Here is a 26,625-nt window from a genome sequence, read left to right on the forward strand (position 1 = left end):
ATATCCTGAGAAAATGTGTGTTCCAGGCAGCAATTCTAATTATAATGTAATGGGAATAAAGAAGTATTACATTTACTTTAAATAACGAATATTAATGTTTCAACACTACCCAAAAGTTGTTTCATTAGATAAATTTAAAACAAAATATGTCTGTCATACATATAGCTGGACTGAGCTACCAGCAATATGTTTACTTAAAACAAATTTATATTACAGTTAAACCTGAAGTTACCTACAAATCCAAAATAATTGGTCCTGAAATTCAGAAACTGATCATTATAATAACACTAAACCTGTGAGCCAATACAAATTAATATACGACAGTGGAAAACAATTTAAAGAATTGACTACGTAAATTATTGCTATATGGAACAACAAAAGTAATTATGATAATTGGAGTGATCATAGAGTTTTAATATCTCAGATATAAACATCTAGAATGATAGAAAGGATATATGTTTATTAGCATGCAAATTAAGTAAATTGTTTAAAATAGAAAGCAACCATTAATACCAGTTAGAATTAGGATGTGTGAACGATATAACTAAATGATTACGTTAAGATGTCAATATTAAAAAACAATGTGAAGGATATAGAAAACGTTGTTGAGAAGAAGAAGTGTTACTATAAAAGGCCAATAATACTGAAAGCTTTGTATTGAGATAGAAATCAGTTTCAAGTCCACAAGGCTCAATTTTATTGCCCTAGTAAAAGAGGTGTGATTTTGTAGTCAATTCACACCGAAATGCTTAGGAACAAAATTCCGACGCCTTGTACTTGTTTACTTGATGCAATATTGATGACAATATGAGCTGAATACATTTATATACGATATTAGTTCTCCTTGTTATGTGTTTACGCAAATCATACCAGAGTGTGCAACTAGGAAACGTTGGTTTAATCTAATTTTAATAATTTCATAGTTCCTTCATTGATGTGAATACAGTTGCGAAGTCGTCTGTATTAAAAGAGTTAGACACATTTTATTCAGAAGATGGTGAGTAGAATTTTTTTTATAACCCTAACGCAACTAACAAGTATTTTGGTAAAATATTTTTGAAAGCAACGTTTTCTAGTCACTAAAGATCATCCGCAATAAAATTTAAACATTAGCCATCACGGGTGCGTGGAGAAGATTTTCATATTATACTACAAGAGTGAAATTACACAAGGTCTAAACTCTGTTTATATTAAAGTGTCAAGATTCTCCGGATACCTCCTGTCCCAGTCGCTGCGGTGACACTTATTGTATTAGCCTGAGATTTCCCTCGGTAGTGTAGTATATTGTTCAATATGGCGTTCATACGTCCCGTACATTGGTTTTAGGTATTAAACACATTATGGCTTGTATTAAATAACATAGAATTATGTTCGTGACATTAAATTTTTGTATAATTTAGGAAAGGTAACGATAATAATATTTTAAATGTTAATTCAAGTTGTGAAATTAATTAGTTTCAATGTTATATTAGATTAGATAAAATTACATTTATACTCTGCTCTCATAAACGTAATGTATAAATATATACCATTAATTATTAAACTAGTAGTTTTTGCACCATTATATGTTACTGAAATATAACACTAAGTTTATACAACTAGAATCAAGCCTTCTGTAGTAAACAAAAAATATACGACGTGAGGTAAACATTCAAATATTATCTTAAGTGAACATTTTTTAGTTTACAGCTAGAGAAAAAACTATTTTCAACCCTCTAAAAGTAATTTATTGCTTTTCCTAACATATAATAATGCAATTTTTGAAAATATAATACTATCCTTTCAGATATTCATCTAAAAGAACAAACTAAAAAACACATACTTAAAATCTTAATGTATTTCTTTAAGCTATAATTATTTTGCCGAATTAAATCCTAAATTTAACGAAACTATACTACTGCCAAATCATATGTACTCTAAAAATTACAATAATTTGATTGATAAATGAGAATAAACAGGGAAGAAGTACACCTAACCAGGTCCTGCATATAGTACTGTTCGTCAGTTTCAGTGCAAAAATTGAAGTATATAGATAGATGATTAAATTTTATATGATTTTTCTGTTTTAAATTTTATTTATCGTAAATTTTATGTTGCTACTATGATTATACGTAAGACCTATGAAAAATATTATTTACCCACAGCCAATGAGTTGTCGTATACCATCAGTAAACTAGGTGTTACGTATGAAGGAATGAAGTTTGGAAATGTTATGTGTAAAGGTAGTTTTGTTTGAAATATCGTGTGGACAGACAGAAAATAGACAGAAGGCCGACCCACAGAAATGAAACATTACTAGCCGTCAGGTCATCATGTTCACTAATGCACAACTGAAAGTTTATGAAAGTTCTTGAAACGAGTGTTAAGTCCAGTAATTTTTGTCATATTTAAAATATGTTATAGTTTTTTTAAGTTTGTTTACTGATATAAATACAAATCAAATAAGCAACAAAATAAAATCAGAGTTAACTTCTTATGATAGAAAATTGACTGAAGTAGTGACAAAGGGCAGGATGGAAAGTAACTAACTGGCACTTGACTTGCCTCGGTAGTTAAAACCTTGAGTTCAAGGTTTGTTTGCAAATAATGTTAAAAACACTTCATGATAAAGAAATTTTTAGATAAATTGTACAATTTAACGTGAAGAGCAAAGTATTTGTGTGCTAACATTCATATAAATATTTAGACGGTTGGACTCACTATGATTTCTTATAAGTTCTATCTCTATAATAATAAATTATATTGTTATTATGTTCCGGATGAAAAATATTTAATACTTTTTCTATAAAATATAATTAAAGACCGTATCCCACTAGTACTTACGTTGTGATAAACATGTTACTGGTTTACAAAAGAAGGGTTCAAAATTGTTGGTACATTTTAATGTAATAAAGTAGATTCCTAAACTTGAAATTTACTAAAACATCTGTCTTTCTACTTTAATTTCCGTTAGTTTCTGGTGCAAAGTGAAATGGACTTTAAGAAACTGAAAAACTGTGCAAAAATATCAACAGAAGTGTGATAAGTAGTTTTGGGCACAGTAATTTGACAATGTGGGTAAAACTCAGTAAGTTGAATTGTGAGGTAAGGACCTCTTAATATTTTTAACATTTACAATATTAAAAAAAATGCCGAGAGAAGAAAGCAAAATGCTGCTTTTTATTAAGTGGTACTGGTATTATCTTTGGGAATCCCCCCCTGATGTGAATGTGAATGTAGTTTTTTTCAGTCCATGTTACGTAATCAGTAAGCAGTATTCCTGGTAAGAAAACCTCTATCTAGTGCACAATTATCTATGACTATGCTAAAATAATTAAGCACTGTATTCTGTAGGTTGTTCACCTTTATAATACCGATGTTCGATCAGGTCCCAGGATCTTATTTCTTCGAATAGTTTCACTATCAAAACCTTTGCACTGATTTTCCCCATGTAAATGTCTTCAAGTAAGTTTAAGATAATTGGTAATATTTCAAATCACAATTCACACAAAGTCTTGCTCCCTATGAAAGGAAGGTGACATTTAATAAAAGCCTCGCTATACGTGATACGCACTGCCTATAGTATTTTACTATTTATATTTGTAAAACTAAAATGATAATATGGGAAATATTAATTATTTGTAGAATATATATTCAAGGAACTTTAATTATTTAACGCTTCTTTTATACCAATCCGCACTGCAATTCTCCGATGACTTTTAATTCGTACCCGTACTCCCCTATAGCTTTTTCCTGATATAATATCTGCTAGATATAATCAATAGTACACATATTTGTTTACTTTAGTAACCGATGATATTTATTAATTGAAACTGGTGTTGCTTTGGTTGAGTTATATTCCATACACGTAAAACCGGCAACAGTGTTGAGAGCGGGGTCAAACGAAGCAATCACAATCAGATTATTTTCAAACGGTCTTCTCCAAATAATTATATAAGACTGACAATAGAATACAACGTGATCACCAATTAAAACTTGTATAGGTCCACTTTAACTAAGATAATTCCGGTATAGATTGATATCCGTTAGATTAGCAAATAATCTTTCCCCCTTAGCACATAAAAATCCCACAAATTTGTTCTAGAATTAAAGAGTTCCAGAAATTTTAGTTTGTATAAAGTATATTAATATACTACGCAAAGTATTAAATATATTGTATTGTTATTATAATAACTGTATTTTATATACGAGTTACTAGGTAGCAGTATGCCACACCAAAGGTCGTGTGACGCTGTGGATCAATACAAAATTCAAAATCTATATTTATATTAATTAATTATTGCCAGATACAACAATATACAACAATGTGTCAAAGACATTTGTACAGTAAAAGATTATGGTTTGACATGCAACTTTATATGAGCCATTCTCGTCTTTATAGAAATTAAGTTACTGCAAAGTTTGAAATTTACAAATAAAATCTTTCTCGAGATATCTTGATACATATAAGTTTTGTTTATTAAATTGAGAATAATATCAGAGATCAACTGATAAAAATCTATACTCCTAGTTACCATAACATGATGTTGGATGTTTTGGGATAATGAGGTACATTTTTTAATATGTCACAAGTTCAAATACATTATGATTATACGGAGTTCATGTTAACATGCATTCTATTATTTTACCGAACAATTTTATAAAAATATAATGGGAATCTTTCTTCTTATTATTATTTTTATTATTGCATAGTTATTTCAATAACGAATTATTAATACTTAGCGTGAAACTGTAATCTAATTTACATTGCACATCTTTCATTCCTATACTTGGATCCTTGAATGTATGTACCCCTTTTGGACAGAATAGCACCGTATACATATGAATCTACCTGGAAAAGATCTATAAGAAATCTTTAAAAACTTAGTAATCTTATTCCACAATTGAAATAAGATTACTAAGCAGACAGTTTAGTAAAAATATAATTCTGAAAAGGACATAAACATTAATATAAACTTTATTGATTGAAATTTGTTAAAAAATTATAGTCCTGATATAATTTTTTTAAATACATTACTTCAATAAATAATACAGATCTGCAATAAAAAAATCATATTTTTCTGTCTCGCTTATAAATAATAACCATATTTCTTACTAAATCTTTACAACAACACTGAAATAAACACAACAATTCTACTAATTACCAGTTTATGCAAGTTAGGATGAGACGTGGGTGTAATTGTAATCCTGATATGTGCAAATCACTTCGTCACAGTCCTGAATGTATTAAAATTGCTCCTTAGAAGAGTGCCACCTGAAAGATAGATATGAGCAGCAAAACTTTACCTAGCTGTTTTAACAATGTAATAGTCAATGAAAAATTTCAGTATCTGGTTCTATATTAATCCTTCATATAATGTATCTAGGGTAAAACCCATAAGGAGCGTCCTATAATAAACCGAAGAAAGTCAAATAGCATTGTGATAATTAGTTACCGATGGAAGAAATTCCACCGTAGTTAACCAATCTGCCACAGATTATAAAATTAACAAGAAAAATATAAGAAACCATGCCATAACGGCAATGGCGATCATTTTATAATCTTAATTTTAAGCTTTACCTACCCTATCGCAAGGACCAAAAAAATTATGATAACCACAAGGATGTGACCTGAAATATCTTACACCTTAACATACTCGTATTTACGGTGACCCTGTTGAAACTGTTTCGAGGATTTTCACTCAAATTTTTTAATAGATTTTTGTAAAAATGTTATTTTAGTGTATATAATTAAAAAATGTTGTAACTTAATGTTATAAAATGCATTCATTTCAAAAATGAAGACGCAAGGATTTATGTTTGTGATAAGAATTTGAGAGAAGCAGAGACGACACTTTAGATGTAAAAGTTACATGTGGATCTCGTTCTTAGTTCAAAAGTTTTGTCAAACTGCGGAATGCTCTATCTCACAAGTTATCTCATGGGGATTTCCTACACTTCTGCAATTCACACTAGTAAAGACATAAAAAAGTATTTCTAATTTATGGAAGAGATCACCATGTTCATGAACCAAGAATTAACCAGGAATGATTAATAGCATGCATTTTGTTTAGCCCAAAGTCCAATTAAGGATGTAAATAGAAAGACACTTTGCCTTAAATATTTTACATATGCTTTAAAAGTTAACGTGATCAATAATTTTACTACTAGTTCAAACAGTAATTTTAAATAAAGTAAATAATGAAGTAGGACCAAACTTTTGTAAGCGTCATTGTTCTTGAAACCAAAAGGTAATTGCGCCACTTAGATGTAAAAGTTGTCGCGCAAAATATTTAAATTAATTGAAGGCTTTTAGCCGCCTTCAAAAGAGAAGCTCGCAGCCAAAGTTGGAGCCTTTTTAATACGTCAATGTTTACGACCGATTTTTTATAACGTCCCCGCTCGCCTTACTCAGAGCACGTACATGATTATTTCTTACTGCATGCTAATCAATATTTATATCACTCTTAGGGTATATTCGTAACATATTTTTATGGTTCATAGATTCTAAAAAATCTGATGTTATTGAGGTATTTTAATGGATGAATAGTCAATTTTAAATAATCCACAAATCACTATTAAGTCAATAGGTTTAAGGGAAATATAAATTTAAATATCCTGCATAAATAAATTAAAGCTCTCGTAATAAAATAGTCAAGACAATAAACGTGTACCTAATTATTTTATCTCCTTTGGGTTTGTAACAGAATACACGAAAGTGTGACTAATGGTGAATTATTCCATTAAAGATGTATATTTTTGCTAATTTGATGTTTTTGTTTAAGTCAAGTTTTACCCACAAAAGATTATGAAGTACGGTATATTATGTTTTTATTTTGGATTTATAAAAGGGCAGCTAATGTGATGTGTTCTAGAGATTTCGGAACAAATTTAATTCTAAATGAAACAGATTCTCATATTATATCAGTTTAAGGAGGAATTTGTCAGCTTAGGTAAGGATCCAGATGACCAGGTGTTCACTACCGCCATCATGCTCTGCTCTGTAGTATTCTTAAAATTAAATATATTGAAGAACATTAGTTGAACGTGTTGAAACATATCTGATAATGTCAACAGTGATACGTCTACAGTTATCATTAAACGGCGTGGTGTATCACGGGGTAACTGATCTTGCTCAGTAATATTTCATTTGTTCACATCAGCCTTTCATCTCGCTGTGCATAGCCGTGCTATTCACTATGCAAGGTAACTGTATATTGCATTTGATTTATGTCACAAACAAAACAAAAATGTTCATAAATCATATTATTTCTGACTACCGGGTTTCGGTGCGTTCTTTCAAAAAGGACTAGCTAAAAGTAAGTATGTACTCTTCTTTCCACCAAATCTGATACAGCCCTTTAGTGAGAGAGATGAGGTTGATTTGATCTGCGGCTAGACTTTGGCCGTGCGCCTCACGATGAAAACTCTTGAAGTAGTGTTTAGTCACGATATCAGTTCGTGTGATCAGTCACACTATTAAACGGGTTCTCAGAATCTTTATTGATCTGCAGAGACTTAGAACACAGTTTGCAGATTCTGCAAAACTTTAAACTTATATATGTGATAGTGATATCGGCCTTACATACATATTTATTGCCCAAATTTCGTCTGATTACACAAATAAATAATATCTTAAAAACTTTCAAATACTGCTTTTAGTAGGTTATATTTGGATGTATAATAAACACTTAGCTTTGTTGTATTTTCGTATTTTTCATTCTGCAACATACAACATACTTATTCACCTAAATAATAATTCATTATTTAGCAATAACAGCCAAAACTTCAGCAAAAACTTAAACGTAATATTTCAATGGACGTATTACAATGGCTCTAGATTTGGCTACTAGTATCTCATTTTTTGGTGGATCCATACACAATTCTGAGAAACCTAATTCTATCAAAAGGTTTTTAAGGTGGGTTTCATAACATTCTATACAAATTTATAGGTATATTAAAAGTTAGAGAACAACTTATACTTTGATATCTTCAGTACAAAACTGACCAAGCACTTCGTACTTCATATTTGTTAAATATACGATTAAATGTACACTAGGAATAAATACTAACAACATTTTGTATTTCCTTATGTACAGATTTTCTTACTCTGTGGTCAACGGTAGTTGCAGAAAGTGTGCAAACCTTACTGTATGCTTTTAAGACTACAAAAGTATACGAATGATAAATGGTAGGTAAACTAATTATTACCTGTTTCTTTTGTGTTTACAGTAAAACATTTTAGAGACCTGTAAATTGTAAATTGTAAATCAACAACAATAAAAATTTTCATTCAAAATTTCAATACAGTTAAACATAAGCGCTCACACACACACACACACACACACACACACACACACACACACACACACACACACACACACACACACACACACACACACACACACACACACACACACACACACACACACACACACAATTCTTGAATATACCCTTTTCTAAACACTTCACTAAAGAACACAACCGCAATAGGGAGGGTAAGGCATTGAGGACAAATCGTCTCTAATGAACTATAAATAATGTAACAAATAAAATGTTAATATAATACGGTTTGTTTACGTACTTTTCGTTATAAATTTATTTTATTTATTACGAAATACATTTAAATAATAAGTATTACAAACTCTATCCTAGAGTATAAACATGAGACTGTAATAGTAAGCTAAAAGTAAAATTGGAGAGATATACAGCTATAATCGTTCATTGTGTAGGATAATAAGATTAAGTATTAAAAACTTACAGTCGGTTTATTATATTATTTAAATAAAAAACCTTTAAAAGAGATTTATCAATAACCGTTACATTATTAATCCAGAACATTTATTGTGAAAGGGATATTAGTCGCTGTAAGCCAATGAATCCAGTGATAAAACACTGCCAAAGTTAAGCAATTACTAAGTTCTTCAAGATAAGATAAACAGCCGAAACTGAAGGCAAAGTTGAAAGTTTACCAAACCAGACGGAGAGAGTACAATCGGCTACAATAATGACAGTCAAAGAGGTCTGCCGTCGGTAAATTATTCTTTTGTTCTCATTTATCGAAAGGGAAGTTCTGGACATATCGTGCATTTACAATTGGTTTTTTACAATCCTAAAATCTGTTGCCTGCCACATAATTTAATTGATGCTATTAAAACTGAGCACCTATTTATTTAATTTTTTAACTACTTGACTAACTTGTTACACTGACTTTTTGTTTTTGAAGTTTAGTACACTTATAACAAATATCTAACTTTTTTTGATTTAACTTATTAAAAAGGGTCAAATCATCACACATTTTTTAATATTCTTATAAAACTAAAAATATTTATCTCTAAAAAATTTGAAACTATAAATATGCGAGTTGTAATTATTTTTTTATGAACAAAGTGTAAAAATCCTACATTCCTTTAAAAAATCTTACATGTAGTGAACTACAGACCTATTTTGTTACAATTACATATAACACATTAATAGATATTAGAGGATATGTTTTAATCAGCACTTTCTATTCAAACCTTAAATATTCACATCATGCACAAAAAAATCTGAGAAACAATAAAATAGCAGATTGATTATGTTACAGTAATTTAAAAATTTATATTGATCAGTATATAACTCTTTGACCTATCATATAACTTAAACTGTTCTTGTATCAATGAAATAAATTATCAATTATCAATAAATATTTAAGTAATGTCATACATGTCGACAGATTTACATTAGTCATTCTCAAATATTGATACTTCTGATTTATAACTCAGATAACACTAGCAGAAATGTTAAAAGTTGTAATTCATCTGAATACTAAGAATAATTTTACTATCGAATTATTTCCCTTCAAAAAATGGTCCTTCAAATTATTTTATGTCTTTACTACTTTGTCTATCTATTTAAAAACCAATACTTAAAAATTTAGAATTAAATAGTTTGGTAAACATTCGTAACATCGTATGAATAAATTATTCCAAATTTCCTTTTGATTTCAAGAATTTAATCTTGAAATTAATACAATATTTTGTACTTTTGTAAATTTAAATTCAATAAGACCTTATTTGAATTTAAACTGTAATATATATTTTTTATACTTAATTTTCTATCACGTTTTTAAATATTTAAATACTAAAATGAAAATCTTTTGGGTTAAGAAGTTTAGTTGTATATTATTTTCAAAATTATTAAAAGGAGCATTATTTTTTATTATATAGCATCATCATATTCAGATCCTACAAAAGCAATATAAGCACTCCTTTAAGGATTGGAAGATTTTTATTTAAAAGAATTTTAAACTAATATGTGATAAAGTTCTAACAGCTTAATATTTTTGAAATTTAAAAGTATGAATCAATTCAATTAGAAATGTTTGAATCTAAATAACCTTTAAGAATAACACATATTGTTCCATCTACTTGATTTGCAAACATTTTCAATTCTTCTATGAAATTCGTATGATTTCTTGAGAAGTGTGCATGTTGTAAATTTATCTATACAATATAATTGATATAAGTATCCTATTTCCTGAACTGTGATTGTCAAAACACTGCCAAAGCAAATCATCATGAAATTATCCGTGAGGAGAGAAAAATGACGTAATAGTAGCTCTATAACCTTTTTGAGCGTGGAAGATGACTAGAATTGAGATAGCTGAGCAGGCTCGGGTAGCTCATTTACGTATCGTACTCGTGGGAGTTTCGTGAATGAAATTGAGAAAATATAGCATGTATCTGCAAATTTCCTTTCTTCCTAGCCCTCTCCAACCAATATTCATCTATTGCCTATTGTTTTGATGAAAAATATAACTAAAATATATTAGTTTTTATGCAAAAAGTGTACTGCTGATTTAAACAGGTTGAAATATAATATTTAGTAATGTGTTTGATATTTTGTTTAGTTATGATCATTGTTGTGACTTATTTTTATTGTTATTGTTGTCAATTATGCCTAACCTACAGCAGTAATGTTAAATTTCTGTAAAATTGAAAAAAACGTCCTTTTTATATTTTTAACAAGAATTGTACATTTTAAATTTAGTATAGACAAAAATCCTTAATTTTTGAAAACATAGGAACACAGGATTGTTGTGATGTATATTGAAGATAGATTATTAAATATTTTGTGAAATTATGATAATATGTTTCTTGTGAATATAAGCATATTATTAACTCATAGCACTTTACAAATGTGAGCTTGTTGCTTGCAGAGATAATATATGGTGAATATCAGTATATGACCACACGTAACACTGTACAAAGGTACATTTGTCGCTTGCAGAGACAACATAATTATATTAATTGGGTTAACGTCAGCACATGTTTACTAAGCTGCTAAATGCTTTCAGAGTGGAAACTGAGTTAATCTGGATCAACTTCCGACTTTACTTAGGCACAGGTTAGCTTATCATTTTACAACACAGTAGCGCTGACTGTGCCGAATGGGCCTCTCCAGTGAATATTTGAAGGTTAATAGTTATAGGATCAGGGTTAATATTGTATATATTTGCCTATTTTTGTAAATTTTAGTAGTTGCCTCATAAGTCATGTAGAAATTCTGTAAAACACATAAAATCTTAAAAAACCATGCCATAACGACAATGGTGATTATTTTATAATATTAATTTTAAGCTTTACCTACCCTATCGCAAGGACCAAAAAGATTATGATAACCACAAGGATGTGACCTGAAACATCTTACTCCTTAACATACTCGTATTTACGGTTACCCTGTTGAAACTGTTTCGAGGATTGTCTCTCAAATATTTAAATAGATTTTTGTAACAATGTTATTTTAAATTATATATATTTTAAATAGACTTATAAATTAATGTTATAAAAAGCATTAATTTCAAAAATTAAGACGCAAGGATTTATGTTTGTAATAAGAATATTGAGAGAAGCAGAGACTACACTTAAGATGCAAAAGTTACATGTGGATCTCGTCCTTAGTTCAAAAGTTTTTTCAAACTGCGGAATGCTGTATCTCACAATTTATCTTGTTGGGACTTCCTACACTTTTGCAATTCTCGTTAATAAAGGCATAAAAATTATCTCTAATTTCTGAAAGAGATCACCATGTTCATGAACGAAGATTTAACTAGGAATGATTGATAGCATGCATTTTGTGTAGCCCGAAGTCCAATGTAAGTTGTAAATAGAAAGAAAATTTGCCTTAAATATTTTACATATGCTTTAAAAGTTAACGCTTCAATAATTTTACTACGAGTTCAAACAGTAATTTTAAATAAAGTAAATAATGAAGTTAGGACCAAACTTTTGTACGCGTCATTGTTCTTGAGATTAAAAGGTAATTGCGCCACTTAGATGTAAAAGTTGTCAAAATATTTAAATTAATGGAAGGCTTTTAGCTGCCTTCATAAGAGAAGCTCGCAACCAAAGTTGAAGCCTTTTTAATACGTCAATGTTTACGACCACTTTTTATAACGTCCCCGCTCGTCTTATTCAGAGCACGTCCATGATTATTTCTTACTGCATGCAAATCTACGTTTATATCACTCTTAGCGAATCATATTTGTAACATATTTTTAATGTTCATCAATTCCAAAATAAACCTGATACGTAAGATGATATTGTAAAATTCTAATGGATGAATAGCCAATTTTAAATAGTCCACAAATAACTATTAAGTCAATAAGTTTAAGAGACATATAAATTTAAGCTGTCATAATAAAATAGTCAAGACAATAAACGTGTAACTGTTTAGTTTACCTCGGTTGGGGATTTAAAGAAAACACGGAAGTGTGGCTAATAGTGATTTATTCCACTCAAGATGAATTTTTTCCCAACGTGATGTTTTTGTTCAAGTGACGTTTTACTCATAAAAGATTAGGAAGTACGGTATATAACGTTTTTTTATTTTTATCTTATAAAAGGGCAGCTAATGTGATGTTTTATAGAGATTTCGGAAACAAATTTAAGTCTAAATCATCCAAATTCTCATATTATATCCGTTTAAGGAGGAATTTTTCAGCTTAGGTAAATATCGATCGAAATGACTAGGGGGTCGCTAACGCTATCATGATGTGCTCTGCACTACTCTTAAAATTCAATATATTGATGAATTTTATTAGAAAGTATTGAAACATATCTGATAATATCAACAGTTATACGTCTACGGTTATCATTAAACTGCGTGGTGTATCACAGGGTAACTGATCTTGCTCAGTATTATTTAATTTGTTCACATCAGCCTTTCATCTCTCTGTGCATAGCCGTGCTATTCACTATTGAAGATAATTGTCAACTGCATTTTATTTTTGTTACAAACAAAACAAAATATGGTAAAAATCACATTATTACTGTCTACCAGGTCTCGGTGCCTTCTTTCAAAAATGACTATGTAAAAGTAAGTATGTACTCTTTTTTTCCACCAAATCTGATACAGCCCCTTAGTGAGAGAGATGAGGCTGATTATATCTGCGGCGAGACTTTGGCCGTACGCCTCACGATGAAAACTCTTGAAGTATGTTTGGTCACGATATCAGTTCCTATTATCACTCACACTATTAAACGTGTTTTTAGAATATTTATCTATCTTCACAGACTTAGAACACAGTTTGCAGTGTCTGCAAAACTTTAAACTCACACATTTTTTTGTAATATCGTCCTTTATTGCCCAAATTTCGTCTGATTACACGAATAGATAATATCTTAAAATATTTCAAATGCTGTTTTTAGTAGATTATATTTGGATGTACAATAAATACTTAGCTTTGTGGTTTTTTTCGTATCTTTCATTCTGGTTTAAGAAGCAACATACCTATTCCATACCTATTCACCTAAATAATAATACATTATTTAGCAATAACAGCCAACACTACAGCAAAATATTAAACGTAATATTTAAATGGACGTATTACAATGGCTCTAAATTTAGATATTAGCTTCTCATTTTTTATTTGATGCACACACAGTTCTGAGAACACAGTTCGACTTCTATTAAAAGACTTTTAAGATGGGTTTTATAACACAATGTACATACATGTTAATTGACAACACTAAAAAAGTTCTTGTAAAATTGCAATACAATTAAACAAAAGAGGACTCACACACACACACACATATTATGTCATCCGTTATATGAAAACATATGAAACATTACGTTTTGGGAATTCTTGAATCTAAAATCTTCTAGATGTCATAAATCTTAAAGCAAAAGATTTAAACATACAAAATGTATTATTATATGCTGAGTAAGGCCTTCTAAATAAATTTTTACAGCAATAGTTTACACACAAAAATTTATGAAAAATCTCATAAATATACCTGAGGGTCCAGAATATAAAGAAAATCCACCAAACAGGTGCACCAAACTACACAACCGCAGTAGGTAGGGTAAGACACTGACAAATCGTCTATAATCAACTAAAATCAATAAAAAAATATAATATATTAATATAATAAGGTTTTCTTACAAAATTTCGTTATAAATCTATTTTATTCAATACTAAATACATTTAAATAATAAGTATTATAAACTCCATCCAAAAGTATAAACATGTGGCTGTAACATTAAACTAAAATTAAAATTAGAGAGGTATAAAGTTATAACCGTTCATTATGTAGCATAGTAAGATTAAGTATTAAAAAGATTACAATAGGTTCCTCATAATATTTAAACAAGAAAACCTTTAAAGAAGATTTATCAATAACCGTTACAATATTAAGCTAAAACATTTATTGTGAACGGGATATCAGTTGCTGTAAGCCAGTGAATCCAGTGATAAAACACTGCCAAAGTTAAGTAATTACTAAGTTCTTCAAGATAAGATAAACAGCTGAAACTGAAGGCAAAGTTGAAAGTTTACCAAACCAGACGGAGAGAGTACAATCAGCTACAATAATGTCAGACAGAGAAGTTTACCGTCTATACATTATTATTTTATTCTCATTCATCGTAGGAGAAGTTCTGAATATATTGTGACTCCATAATTGATTTCTTACAATTCTAAAATCTGTTGTCTGCCATATAATTTAATGAATACTATTACAATTGTTAACCTATTTTTAAAATTGTTTAACTAATTGACTAAACCTCTTGAAATTTACTATACATATAACAAATACCTAATTCTTTCCATTAAAATTATTATACAGGGTGAAATCATCCTCATTTCTTAATATTCTTATAAAAATATAAATAATTATCTGAGAAAAATCTTAAACTTTATAAAGATGTGAGTTTTACTTAAAGATTTCTTCAAATTAATAAAGTGTAAAAATCTAACCTAGTTATCCTCTATTAATGAAAAATCTTTCATCTATTGAACTAAAGAGCTATATTGATAACATTCGGGACATCAAACCAGTAGATATTAGAGGATTCAAAAATACTTTTGTTTCAAACCTAAGTTAATCGCATCATGCACTAAAAAATCTATGAAACAATAACATAAAAGATTAAATATGTTACAGTATTTTAAAAATCAATATTGATAAATATACAGCTCTTTCACCTAGAAATATTCGTAAACCTGTTCGTCGTATCAATGGAATAAATTTATCGACTATATATAAATATTTAAGTATTTTAATAATTTTAAATTATTCCTTAAAATTTGATACATCTGATATTTAACTAAGCAAAAACAACGGAAAATGTTTCACAAATCTTAGGCTATTGTAGCCTAAACTGCAGAAGTATTGTTTAATTTCTGGAAAATAAATAAATATTCTATTCTTAAACTTTTTATTAAAAGTATTGAATTTGTAATTTAATATAGACCAAAATCCTTTTATTTAAAATAATGGATCTAAGATATTGTTATGTTCTGTATCTATCGTAGTTTATTAAATATTTTGTGATATTAAGATAATATTTTTCTAGTGAGTATTAGCATATCATTAACAGATATCACGGACAAGGATACGCATTTTGCTCGCAAAGACAATACATGGTGAATATCAGTATATGACCACACACAACACTGTAAAAAGGTAAAACTTGTCGCTTGCAGAGACAACATAATAATATTAACTAGGTTAACGTCAGCACATGTTTACTAAGCTGCTAAATGCTCTCAGAGTGGAAACTGAGTTAATCTGTATCAACATCTGGCTTTACTTTGGCAGAGGTTTGCTTAATATTTTACATCACAGTAGAGCAGACTGTGCTGAATGGGTTACTTCAGTGAATATGTGAAGGTTAATAGTTATAGTATCAGAGTTAATTATTGCATATATTTGCTTCTCTTTGTAAATTTTAGTAATTGCTTCAAATGTCATGTAGAAATTCCTTAAAACCAATAAAGAGAATACATTTATAAATTAATAACTCTTTATGAACTGTAGATTTATTGCTTTATTTATTGTTGAAAACTTTATAGTTTTATTTTTGTTAAATATTGTTATGGGTTATTTATATCTGTTCTTAGTTTAATTACCTTGTTATCTACCGTCTATAGTTATTGTCTTTGCTATTTCTCTGTATAGTCATTCTCCCTTTTACGTACTGTTACATAGCTTTTCCTTTGTTACACTGTTACAAATAGTTTATTCCATGTTACTTTCTTAGGTATTTAAATTATTTTCAGGTTTTTCTGTATTATTTATTTTTATTTTCTGCGTGAGGAAAATGTTTGAAATTATTATAAATGATCGTGTATGCTTAGTGTGAGAGTTATTATTCTATTTGTGTTGCAACCGACTTGCTTTATTATAGTGTGTATCACTTGGTAATATTATAATTTATATTTATAGTTTAGTAAGTGTGTTATTGCAGTCCTTTCTCGTCAGTCGTTTCTATGTCTTGTATATCAGCTATGCCATCTTATTGTGTGAAATATTGTGTCAGGTATGCTGTAAGAATTATAATGGTTTACCGTTGGAAATAAATAAATAGAGTTTCTAAAAAATATTATTTATTCATGCCTATTTGTCAATATTAATAGTGATTTTAAGATAGAACTGACATGTTGACCTTCATTTACAGGGTAAACATCCATGTCGGAGATGGTGCTTGTCACTCCTTGAATTTGTAAGATCGTTATCATATTGGCAACGGGATATTAAAAAATCTATTACATTTTTAAACTGGGTAATTATTTTAAATTTTTATATTTGTCACTGTCATATAATATTTGCAATGTACAGTAAGAGCAGTCATTATTGTATTATTAAGAATACTACTAGATATCAGTCGAAATAGTTCCCGGCATACCCGTTCCAAATCAATAATATTTTGAGCTTTTCCAATAACCATTGGATCTACAGTCTGATCTAACAGCCGTCTCCAATTTGTACAACTCTTTGGGTAGTCCCGTCCTTCTGTGCGTCCGCTGTCCAGGATCATCCTTAGACACCCGATTTGTTTAGTGTTACCGTAGGAGCCAATCTGGGAATAACCTACGGTCCAGGACACTCATAGTATCGCTCTTCTTTCGCTTCTTTTTTTGGCAGATTAGTACCGTCATGTGTCATTATGACCTTTCTCTTACTCGATAGAGGTTTTACCGTCGGAGTCGATCTGAGCATCACATGCTCCGATCGCTGTCACTCGCAAGCCTAGCTCTTTGTTCTCGTTTTTAGTAGGAGACACAGTATCGTCTTATGTTTCGATGCCCTATTTATCGCATTCGTTTGTAATAGAAGTATTGTCAATGCTATTTGTGAACACGGTTACCAAAATAGTGTCGCGCTGAATTCCCCTCGTGTGGGACGGACAGATGAATCCCCTCTAAACATATTACCTACCATGCTAGTGAATGTTATTAGTGACAGCAGAAAGGTGTTAACAGTGACCCGTACTTCCATGGATGCCACTGCAGCCCTGGAATGCTTGGACGAACTGGATGCCCCCTTAATTGGATTAAGATAGGCAATAATCTATATCAAAATCGGTGAGTTGGTATCTATCAATATTTAATGCTCCTTAATTATCCTAATGTTCAATACCCGTCCTTCCCTCTTTATATGTAACTGTTTAATTTTATTTTAAATGCGCTCTGAATACTATACATTTAGATCCTCCGAAACCGTATTTGTTCATTTAAATTCTAATACCTCCAAATAAATATATTCGGCTTTCGGGATCGATCTTTGTTCTTTAATTACTCTTGTTATTTGTCCTCTCAATACTAAGCAGCTATCTTTAAACTTGTAGAATAATTATCTGCAATATATCTCAAGAAAGTTATAATCTGTAGACTTTAAATTTTTCATGAAATTTATACGCAGAAAAATACGTTTCTATATCGGTGCATGTCAATATATAAGGGATTTGGATTATCGTTATTGAAGCACATTACTAAGTAGGCTAAAACAATTTCTCTCTAATCTGCTGAAGATTTATATTTTTTTTCTTATTTAGATATCGGTTTGCAACATATATCAAAATTAGAATGAGCTATGGTCTCAATTTTTTGTATGCTACCTAAACATATCCTGTTAAACGACACATGAAGTGGAGAGGTCCTCCCTCTTTTAGGCACGGTAATGAGAAGTATAATGCTATACATGTACGAATACCAAATAGATGTTCAAGTCAGCAAATATGCATATTGATATTGTGCACAAACTTGGCTATATTTTGTTTATTACTGTATTGATTTAAAAATTAGCAAATATTTCTAAATACAATATTTTATAAAACAATATAATCTGTTCTTAACATACGTAACAAAATGGTGGCTGATTTTCAACAAGATCACTTTGACTGGTTAGTATACATAGATAGAAACATTTACACAGGTAGAACTGATTGTTGTCCTTATTTCTGGGTAATCCAGAGTCCAGAAGCGTAACATCACTGACTGCAAATTCTAATATAATTTTAAATAAATAACTTTTTATATTCCCGCCCAATGTTTCCGATAGAGTTTACAATATAGAAAACCTCCCCCTCTTCCAATTTACATTGACAGAGTGAGCGCCTATACTTTCCAGATGGTTGCTATATCATGGAATCTCGGCATGAGGATATTCCAATCCTCCGTCCTTACCCATCCTAAATGTCATGTCGGTACGATAGCCGCTCAGAATGTGTCTTTAAAGAATGAGATGAAGTTAGATTTTTCCCCAGCTCCTTGTCCCAGGATAACACAAAAAGAATAAAGCAGTGAATTTTATATTCTTCAAAAGACGAGATAGGCCTATGGAAATAAATAATAATTTAGATGTAAGAGGAATTTAAATAATTTTCTATACCTAAAGAACCCCTCGGAACATTTCTAAATAATAATTATAAATTCAGGATATATTCAGATGGAACTGACATGTTGAACTTCCTTAATATGGGAGAAACATCCATGTCGGAGACGATGCTTGTCACTCCATGGAATTTCTAACATCTCTATTGAACACACTTTTATCACATTGGCAACGGTATATTATAGTATTATATATATATATATATATATATATATATATATATATATATATCTATATATATATATCAATAGTTATTTGTAATTATTTATTGATATATTTTGTAACTGTATAAATACAATATTTAGGTTTAAAAAGGGGTAACTTAATATAGGAGTAGTGTACTATCACATGTATATTTAGAAATTTCTAATAGGACGCTAGAAGCATAGTTAATATCCTTTTATGAGTCATTAATATATACATTTTAAAAATAGAAATTTGCCAAACCCATAGTTATGTTTCATACTTGTTGTCATATATAAATAATTTATTGCTAACAAACATATTGAAATATAATTTGTTGTATCATCCCTTACGATTACTCATTGATTTTAATTAGACACTTTCTTTTAGTCCAGTATTGTAGTTTATAAAGTTGACGAGGTGTAAAGTAATCTGTGGACCGGATATTAATCCGGGATTAGAAAAACTTGGGAGGTATGGCCGATCCCTTCCGGCGCTTCTCTGAGGTCAGAATTTCAAAACTCTTGAGGCAAACTAATTATGAAATTTAAATTTTAAGTGGCGTTTAAAGCATACTTTTATGCAATGTAAAGAATATTATAATTATTTATAAATTTAAGGACTGCAATTTGAAGAATATAAATATCGCTTATAGAGTATATCTTCCGCTTATTTAAGCGTATATAATCTGATGCTGTTAGAGAATTGAGTCCTGGTATTTTAGTCCACACCCCTCAAATTTGAACATAACATATTAATAGCCAGCGCCCTCTAGTTTTATTATCTCTTTATCCTGCAAGTACAGGATCAATAAAGTCTTTTTTGCGTTGTTGACTAAAGTGATTTCCGTAACTTGATTTAATTATGCAGGAGCTATTCGTTGTCATACTCACTTGGGTATTTATTTTCGACAACACACACTTATGTCACGTAAAACTGAAATGTATCTTAAAAAAATGGATACTAAAATATATAATTTGAGAATTGTTACAAAATAGTACTTCACCCTCTAGAAAACTGATAAATTGAGACAAAGTCTTTTGATTTTTCACTACCCCTAATTTTGGTTGCGATTTTTGTGGAATTTATTTTACAGGTTTCCTTATCAAAGCTGTTACGTATTTAAAAAGGAATGTTTTTATTTTTCTAACTAGATGATAATTTAAAGCTAGCTTTAAGGATAAAATGCAAATAAGGTTGAAATCTTATTTTGTCACAAATGAAGATACAAAGTAATTTTGAAGTAACTAAAAATAGTTCTTACCACGATTGCACCATTGGAGAAATCAGCACACGTCTCATTGTATGAAATAGATAAAAATGCTACTTTATTTTGAGCTTTTTACTAGAATTTCTTTTCCTAAAACTGACATATAGGTATAATCTACATTGAACTAAAACTAACATTAAATAGATATTAAGTAATAAGGAAAATGAGTATTAAAACATAACGAATTTCTAAAAAACCAAATTAAAAATTGTCACGAAGCGTCAAAAAAATAAGTCTCAACTATAAATTTCTAATATCATATATATTATTTAACAGTTATTGTTTGATATACTTTAATTTTAATTAAAAATGTCGTTGGGTTTTATATAATTCTAATTTCATAGAGATCATTGTACCTTCTCGAGCCAAAGTAACAGAAGTTACATTTTCTAAAGTCTAACCTTACTTTGGATAACTGAAGCTGCCTCTCCTATAGGAAACTTAGCTAAAAGATTCAAATTTATCCCATATTCATCCATCAGACTGGTTTGATGGGGTAGCTGTAAATCATGGCTGTTTGGTTCTTTACAGATGCGTTATAAATAATTTAAAAATATGTACTTCTTAAAATAAGATGTTAATAATATCGTGTATTCTAAAGCTTTTTTCAAGCAAGAGTAATTGGGTTGCTGCAAATCAAATGTAGTTTGGAGCTGGCAATATACGTTTAAAACAAAATAACTTAATCTCAAATAATTTCATCTAGGTAGTGAAGAGGATTCATCCTTAAAGCCAATGTATATAATTTTGTTTTTACAGTAACCAGATATAGATGAGCACGTGAGGCCAAGTAACAAGATTCTCAAAGGTTAGAATAAAGGTATTTCTTGAGTGGATATGTATCATAAGTGAAATTATTCTTACCTATACAGTAATTATAATACAAATTGAAAATAAATAGCCTATTTTCTCTAGAAACCTGAAGAAATAAGAACAGACGTACATTTAGAAGAGACATTATGCCAGCTTAAGGACACCACTGCAAGTAGCTAACCCTGAGCTTATAATAGAGAGTTTGTTACATATATTCTGCACAAAATTTATTCTTATCTGACATTTAAATATTAATAGAATATATTAAACACATTATAGTATTAATTTCAAATATTTAACCCAAAAAGATTCCATATGTTTAATGCTCAGATAGTATGTTATTTTATCATATGTGTATTACTGTAGAGTATTAAAACCAACGGAATACGTTGTGTGACATGTGCTATTATTCACAGCGAAGTAACGTTTATTATAATGTACGTGGAAAAATGTACCTAATAACAGCGGAGAAAACTTGCAAAGGAGTCTGTTCTCGTCCCTTTTGTACGTTACGGCATTGAAACGCTGCTGTTGTAACTTGACGTGTGGTTTACTTGTAAAAATAAGTATTTCGTTTGAGGTTTTATATGCAGTAGTTTTAGATAGACTTGTATTTTTCTAAATTTAATAACATTAATGTGGTCATTGTAAAGCTTCTAACATTATAACTTTAAAACTAACCACACTTATACGGATTCTAACTAAACAAATTAAAACATCTAAACACACTCGCACAGTCTATTACTGTACTAGAAATTAAGGTATATTATATTTAAGCAATTTATTCTTAAACAATGAGCTTGAAAGTTTTAGTTTTATAATAGCGGTTTGGTTTGTGACCTACTAAAACTGAAATGTGTGTGTTTTACAATAATATTTTAAAATATATTTATAAATATTGGATCTTCTAAAGTTCTTTGAATCAAGAAGAACTAAACTTTATACATTGTTTGAAGGTATTTTTTGACGATGACAGGATTTTGAAGGAGACAGGATGTTCCCGGACACTTACCATCGTTTAGTGATGAACTTACCACCGAACGATTGAAAATGTCCAGGAAAAATCCTGTTTCCTAAACTTTACGCTTTGAAAAGTTATTTTTATTATCATAAAAGACAATTCTGAAATTTAATTTTAGGTGTTATCATTTGATAGTTTAAAACTAACATGCATGCATACATTTATTGTTTCCAATCAAATATATTTATTTATTTCAGCGGGTTATATCACAATATTGTAGATATCCTTCGCATGGAAAATAATATAAAATATATCAAAAGTATTACCAGTGTACATATATACGTTAAAACCCATGCAGTCGCTCGGTGATAATACCCAACTGTTCCAGAACACAGAAAGTCGGCAGAACATGTTGCTTGTTGTAACAAGTACAACTGTTGTCGGATTCCCGCAGCGGATGAGTTGGTCGCGAACATGGACAACTGAGTGCTTTTCATTTATCTTTTCCTCGTAACTCTTATTATAATTGTAAGAAGACAGTATTCATTATATGTCTTGTAATATTTTAATTTAATAATCCTAGTTTTGATTCATTATGTTATATTTAAGTAATTTCTCATAAGCGCAAAGAAAATATGTTGAACTTTACAAATATTAAAGTCGTTGTCTGAATGATTTTGAAAGCTAATCTTTTATTAGTTCATATAATAACCAGATATATGCCAATTAATTACCCCTACTGTGCTATGTAACTATCATAAAGTGATTAGAGAGTTTATGTATGCTCTTATTTGTCCATTAATAGTGAGACAAATGCTAAAACCTCTGTACATTATCTTCTCCGTATAAAATAAATTACGGGAGATTCCATATCAGAACTTGGTAAGAACAGACATTAATATTTATGAATAAGAGTGAGAATCTTATGTATCCTTTTACTTGAAATATAACTGTTTTATATATTTTACAGTTTTTTAACAAGGTAATATATTTTTTTATAAAGGCGATCCAATTTTTCAGATTAATAGAAATATACTACTAATTCACTTCTTTTTAGATTTTAGTAAAATTAGATAACATGTATTATGATAGTAAAATAAAATTGCTGTTTTACAGGATATTTAGATATCAGAATTACAAATTTTTAATTTCCAAATAAAACTGAAAGTTAAAATATACTAAGAAGTATATATTAGAACATTATGCTACACCCTAATTTTTTACATAATGTTTCCTAAAACTATCAGGAAAAATAATTTAACATTCGTGGTAATAATTTTCGTAATTAAAAATTGTCACGAAGCGTCAAAAAAATAAGTCTCAACTATAAATTTCTAATATCATATATATTATTTAACAGTTATTGTTTGATATACTTTAATTTTAATTAAAAATGTCGTTGGGTTTTACATAATTCTAATTTCATAGAGATCATTGTACCTTCTCGAGCCAAAGTAACAGAAGTTACATTTTCTAAAGTCTAACCTTACTTTGGATAACTGAAGCTGCCTCTCCTATAGGAAACTTAGCTAAAAGATTCAAATTTATCCCATATTCATCCATCAGACTGGTTTGATGGGGTAGCTGTAAATCATGGCTGTTTGGTTCTTTACAGATGCGTTATAAATAATTTAAAAAATATGTACTTCTTAAAATAAGATGTTAATAATATCGTGTATTCTAAAGCTTTTTTCAAGCAAGAGTAATTGGGTTGCTGCAAATCAAATGTAGTTTGGAGCTGGCAATATACGTTTAAAACAAAATAACTTAATCTCAAATAATTTCATCTAGGTAGTGAAGAGGATTCATCCTTAAAGCCAATGTATATAATTTTGTTTTTACAATAACCAGATATAGATGAGCACGTGAGGCCAAGTAACAAGATTCTCAAAGGTTAGAATAAAGGTATTTCTTGAGTGGATATGTATCATAAGTGAAATTATTCTTACCTATACAGTAATTATAATACAAATTGAAAATAAATAGCCTATTTTCTCTAGAAACCTGAAGAAATAAGAACAGACGTACATTTAGAAGAGACATTATGCCAGCTTAAGGACACCACTGCAAGTAGCTAACCCTGAGCTCATAATAGAGAGTTTGTTACATATATTCTGCACAAAATTTATTCTTATCTGACATTTAAATATTAATAGAATATATTAAACACATTATAGTATTAATTTCAAATATTTAACCCAAAAAGATTCCATATGTTTAATGCTCAGATAGTATGTTATCTAATAATATTTTATCATATGTGTATTACTGTAGAGTATTAAAACCAACGGAATACGTTGTGTGACATGTGCTATTATTCACAGCGAAGTAACGTTTATTATAATGTACGTGGAAACATGAGAGAAAACTTGCAAAGGAGTCTGTTCTCGTCCCTTTTGTACGTTACGGCATTGAAACGCTGCTGTTGTAACTTGACGTGTGGTTTACTTGTAAAAATAAGTATTTCGTTTGAGGTTTTATATGCAGTAGTTTTAGATAGACTTGTATTTTTCTAAATTTAATAACATTAATGTGGTCATTGTAAAGCTTCTAACATTATAACTTTAAAACTAACCACACTTATACGGATTCTAACTAAACAAATTAAAACATCTAAACACACTCGCACAGTCTATTACTGTACTAGAAATTAAGGTATATTATATTTAAGCAATTTATTCTTAAACAATGAGCTTGAAAGTTTTAGTTTTATAATAGCGGTTTGGTTTGTGACCTACTAAAACTGAAATGTGTGTGTTTTACAATAATATTTTAAAATATATTTATAAATATTGGATCTTCTAAAGTTCTTTGAATCAAGAAGAACTAAACTTTATACATTGTTTGAAGGTATTTTTTTGACGATGACAGGATTTTGAAGGAGACAGGATGTTCCCGGACACTTACCATCGTTTAGTGAACTTACCACCGAACGATTGAAAATGTCCAGGAAAAATCCTGTTTCCTAAACTTTACGCTTTGAAAAAGTTATTTTTATTATCATAAAAGACAATTCTGAAATTTAATTTTAGGTGTTATCATTTGATAGTTTAAAACTAACATGCATGCATACATTTATTGTTTCCAATCAAATATATTTATTTATTTCAGCGGGTTATATCACAATATTGTAGATATCCTTCGCATGGAAAATACCCATATAAAATATATCAAAAGTATTACCAGTGTACATATTATACGTTAAAACCCATGCAGTCGCTCGGTGATAATACCCAACTGTTCCAGAACACAGAAAGTCGGCAGAACATGTTGCTTGTTGTAACAAGTACAACTGTTGTCGGATTCCCGCAGCGGATGAGTTGGTCGCAAACATGGACAACTGAGTGCTTTTCATTTATCTTTTCCTCGTAACTCTTATTATAATTGTAAGAAGACAGTATTCATTATATGTCTTGTAATATTTTAATTTAATAATCCTAGTTTTGATTCATTATGTTATATTTAAGTAATTTCTCATAAGCGCAAAGAAAATATGTTGAACTTTACAAATATTAAAGTCGTTGTCTGAATGATTTTGAAAGCTAATCTTTTATTAGTTCATATAATAACCAGATATATGCCAATTAATTACCCCTACTGTGCTATGTAACTATCATAAAGTGATTAGAGAGTTTATGTATGCTCTTATTTGTCCATTAATAGTGAGACAAATGCTAAAACCTCTGTACATTATCTTCTCCGTATAAAATAAATTACGGGAGATTCCATATCAGAACTTGGTAAGAACAGACATTAATATTTATGAATAAGAGTGAGAATCTTATGTATCCTTTTACTTGAAATATAACTGTTTTATATATTTTACAGTTTTTTAACAAGGTAATATATTTTTTTTATAAAGGCGATCCAATTTTTCAGATTAATAGAAATATACTACTAATTCACTTCTTTTTAGATTTTAGTAAAATTAGATAACATGTATTATGATAGTAAAATAATATTGCTGTTTTACAGGATATTTAGATATCAGAATTACAAATTTTTAATTTCCAAATAAAACTGAAAGTTAAAATATACTAAGAAGTATATATTAGAACATTATGCTACACCCTAATTTTTTACATAATGTTTTCCTAAAACTATCAGGAAAAATAATTATCATTCGTGGTAATAATTTTCGTAATTGCTAATTGTGGTAAATAATTTCGTTTACTAAATATAGTTGTTTTTGGCTGTACATTAGTGAAGCCTAGAAATATTTCATTTAATATTATTAGTTTCTCCAGACAATAACTATG

Source organism: Homalodisca vitripennis, chromosome 8 (assembly GCF_021130785.1).
Source record: "Homalodisca vitripennis isolate AUS2020 chromosome 8, UT_GWSS_2.1, whole genome shotgun sequence".
NCBI lineage: Eukaryota > Metazoa > Arthropoda > Insecta > Hemiptera > Cicadellidae > Homalodisca > Homalodisca vitripennis.